This window comes from Silene latifolia, chromosome 11 (genome assembly GCF_048544455.1).
Source record: "Silene latifolia isolate original U9 population chromosome 11, ASM4854445v1, whole genome shotgun sequence".
Classification (NCBI taxonomy): domain Eukaryota; kingdom Viridiplantae; phylum Streptophyta; class Magnoliopsida; order Caryophyllales; family Caryophyllaceae; genus Silene; species Silene latifolia.
In genome coordinates, this window is record NC_133536.1 from 181711052 (window position 1) to 181715721 (window position 4670).

The following is a 4670-nucleotide window of genomic DNA, read 5'->3' on the forward strand; positions in this document are numbered from 1 at the left end:
AGGAAAAATCTTGAGTGAGCAAGATCTTTGCAAAATATCAATCTGCTACTGGGACAAATATTTTGACGACTAGGAACATCTTGATCGTCATGGAAGAAATCTTGAGTGAGCAATACTACAAAATACTGCTGCGCTGGGGAGAATGAAGACTTGGGTGAAGCCCCTAGTCGGAGCGAGCACTGCTTCTGATACTTACCTGCATGGTTAGTAGCCACACAAGAATGCAATCTAATATGCAAATAGAACATAAACACATATGCACGTAAGCAATTATCACATGGACCTCGAATGAGGAAACACATAGGTTTTGCAAAAGGCGTTTCTTTTTAAAAGTTGTTTAAAACTTGTGTAAAGGGAATTTGTCGTTTGTAATGCGTTATGCATATTCAATGGGCTTTAGACACGTGACTTGACATGACACATACCTTAGGTTTGACTGACGCGACACTAACTTAGATTGACGCGACACAAGGATGACTTTGACAGACTTCGTTTAAGTATGCGCAACCCCTAGCCAAGTGTGGGTGACAATGCGTATCGATTCCAAAGGTAGAATAATTGCAAGGATGATGAAGGCATATTAAAGGCAAGGTATGAGCCATGGATCATCTGTCTACTAGGACATCTTTTGCTGCCACTTGCTGTAAAAGAGACCCCTCTTGAGGCACGATAACTTGGAGAATCGATCTAAGACCTTATCATCGCCTGAACCGAGCATTAGCTAGACTCAAATGAGAGAGGAATAAAGGAAGGGTGGCATCTCGGAAGAGAAGCCCCCAGGATGAGAAGATGACTTTGGGCTTTTGTTAAAAAAGAGGTTGGGCGACAATAAGGAGCCCCCAGTATAGAGGAAAATTTGGTTGTGGAAGGGATGTTAATTGAGGTTGAAAGGTTAAAATAGAGGTTGAAGGTTGATGGTTGAGGTGGTTGATAATTGAGATTGAAAGTTGGGATGGTTGTGTCCTTGAGGACTGCCTACGTATTCACGTGAAGTGAAATCAAACCATGCTCGTAGTTCAAGTGTGTGCCTAAGCTAAGTTGTTAGGACCTTAAAGTGCAGGGGTCGCAAGGATAATATTCCTTTGGTGACACGAAGAATCGATTTGAGATAACTCCCTCTGATCATAGACCAAAGAGGTATAACTAATTTTGTAAAAATTTCCTTGTCATGTGAGCACACTTAGTGGACCCTAAGGATGAATATGGGTATGTCCCGTTCTGGGTAGCAAAGTATTTGAAGACTCCGTGTATGGGTCAAGGTGAAACTGGATTGGATATTTGGAATGTGGAGCTCGGTAATAAGAGGCTTTGATAAACAAATCTCTGGAGCTTAATTTTGTGGAGTTAAGGCTTGATGGGGTTACGGCTTGTAATGTGGCTTGGAAATGGAGTCTCTTGGCTTGATGTAGCCTGAGCACGTAAAGGGTAGGTTGAAATGATGCGGGTTCAAGTTTCCATGTCTTGGCCCTAAAGGATGGATATACTTGACGAGCTTGAGAGGATTCTCAAAATTCCTAACTATCTCCCCGTAACGGTCTCGAGAAGGACTTAGGGTGTGTGATGTGTGAAAGGCTAAGTAGGGGTGCTAGCTGACCATCTTCATCGGTGTCTTGATTCTGTTTAGAGTTCAGTAGTATTCCGTATAGCATTTGATTTCAGGCTTGTTCTTGATTCAGACTCAGATTCTTGGTCTATAATATATCTCGGCTTCTGCTCAGATTCTTGATTCAGGTTTTTGAGGATAACATTGACTTGGGATATTGACTTTGACTTGCTTGATCGAGCCTTGTTCTTATGACTCTTTTGTCTTGGATATTGATCTTGGTCATTTCTCTTGATTTGAGCATTTGTCTTTGATCATGACTCGTATCGTCTTGGATGGACTTGGGTCAGACTAGCACCTTTAGTGTGAAACGGGTTGGTCTTTTAGTAACATGGGTTGTTTATTGTGGGAAATGGGCTTGCCTTCCGTCATGGATCGTTAACAAGGGAGATGGTCTGGATTCATCCTAGAATCTCTTGAGATAGGCTCGTGCTAAACTAGGGTTATATTGTGGTTTCTATTGCCAGACATGGAATAGGTAAAGAAAAATAAACACGGAGTTTCAGGTCCTCTACAACTTGGAATGGAACATCATTTAAGTGCACTCACATCGACTTAGAACGTGTTGTTGTTGTTCGTTTTAAAATGTCTCAAACCAATTCTTGTTGTCACAGGAAATGGGATAGAGAAAGAGACATGATAGAATATGTGGATTGAAAAGTGTGATTTTATTGAAATGAATAATAAATGTATATAGACTCGAGAAGATATGTGACTCGTGGGACAGCCCCCAGGTTGTCACTAGAAACGGAAACGGACACAAAGAAAGTTACTAGAACAAATATGAGATAGAAAGCCTAAAACTTGGACTCGGACTCGGACTTTGACTCGATCCTAGAACTAGACTCGTAATCATCGGCCCACGCTTGAACATTTTCTCTTCCAGCAACGGGCTTCGACATCCGGCTTTGAGCATTCATCCATTTGAGCACCTCGTCCTCATCATTAGGAACATTGGAAGGATAACAGTCAAGAAGAGTTTCTTGATAAGTGGTATATCCATGAGGATTGTCCAAGCTACCTTGTGGGTTAAAGGTTGAGAGGGACAACCTCCCACTTTCAAACATATCCTGAATGACATGTTTTAATTTGTAACATTTCTCTGTATCATGCCCTTTGCCTCTATGATATTTGCAGTAGGCATCCTCATCCCAGAATTTGGATTTCCTTTCGGGTTCGGGAGTAGGTCCTATAGGCTTCAACATTTGTTGTTCCATGAGTCTCTGAAAGGCATCGGTGTATGTAATACCGATGTTGGTAAATCTTCTAGGAGGTGTGCCCTTATTTTCGGAAGCCTTTGTGGGTGACCTTACAGGGTTGTTAGGTTTCTTTGACGAAGGATCCATGAGGATGCCTTTATTGATTTTGGTTCCTCGATGATAAGAACTAAGAATAGATTGTCCATTTGTTGCTTTCTCCTTAGGACTGTCAAGTTGAGGGTTTGTCTGGACACTTTTCATTTTGAGAGGTTGGGCATCAAGCTTCTTACCCATTTCAGCAAATTGATTCTCCATCTTGGAAAGTCGAGAGTTTAGGCTATCAATAGCTCCCTCTATTTTGGAGAATTTATTGTCAAAGGCCCTGGAAAGCATGAGCATTCCATTTTGGATATCTCCGTCTTCGAGGACATTGATTTCTTTATCATCGTGAGGATCGAGGAGATGAGAACAGTCTAGATATGACTCTTCGTCATGCTTAATGATATTAGACCCAAGAGGATCGATTTTCTTGGATTTTCCGACAGAAGGTGGCTTAGGAAGCTTGCCCTCTTCGATCATATCTTGGATGGTGTGTTTCAAGAGAAAACACTCTTCAATATCATGGCCTCTACCTTGGTGATATAAGCGGTATTTGTTGCCCTTCCAGAGGTTTACTTGCTTCTCTAAAGGTGGATCCGGAGTCGGCCCTATCGGATGCAGCTTGCCTTGGGTAGAGAGCCTCTTCAAAGCATCGGCATAAGACATGCCTAAATCAGTAAGCACCCTTTGATGCCTCCCAGGTTTCCTTTCAACTGTTTTTGGCTTTCTAGGACGATGGTTATTGCAAGAGGTAAACTTTGGACGACCTAGACTAGAGGTTTATCTAGTTGGGATGTTCTTTTCCACCATTCCATTTTCGAGGGAGAGGACGCGAATGCTCAAATTTTCCACTGTAGCTTGAACTTGCAGGACCATGGCATAAACGTCCTGGAGAGACATGGTGATGGTGGCTTGAGCTCCTTCATGACCTTGCTGATTGACGGAACTTGTTGGATTCCTACTTGACAGAAATGACGCGCATTACAACTCGATTCGACATGGGATCACACATACTAAGGCAACAAACAAAGGAAGGGATAAGATGACACATCTAGACTTGACTTGTGAACTCGTGAAATGTCGTGAGCGACTTTTCGTGTTCGAATTCACGGTGTTTGACTTTAATTTAGACTCGAGTGTTGACTTTGACAGAGTGACCCTTATGTGGTTGACTTGATTGACGGGATTGATGACACGTGTTGATTCTGGACTCGATGTTTGCTTATAGGTGTTAAGAAGACTGTTGTAGTTTAGACTCTAATATGAGGCCCATTGAGACTCGTGTGTTGAGCCTCGGAACGTGTGACTCGAGTTTTTAGATCCTAACTGAATTGGGGTAGGGGGTCCAAAATGACGGCGTGACGCCTTAGGACTTGACTCGGATTTGAAGAGACCCAAAATGTAAAGGAAGACGGGTTTATGACTCGAGAGAGTTCCGACTAGGACATAGTCAGCTTGAACTCCGACTCTAACTTAGCCCAATTGAATTTACATATTTACATTTACATGGTTGGAAAATTTTTGATTAAAACATTCTTTTTTTTTTTGGTTTTTTTTTTTTTTTTTTTTTTTGTTCTTTTTTGTTTTTTTTGGATTTTTTTTTTGTTTTTTTGGTTTTGAAATGGGTTTTAGGCCCGAAGTTTTGACTTGACGTTTGGACAGAGTTTTGACTGGGCTTTGCGCTAAGCTAGGCCCTTTTCGAAATATTTATTTTAAAAAGGATTTTGATTTTTGCAAAATCGTCATGGTTTCGTTTAGAGATGGTGATC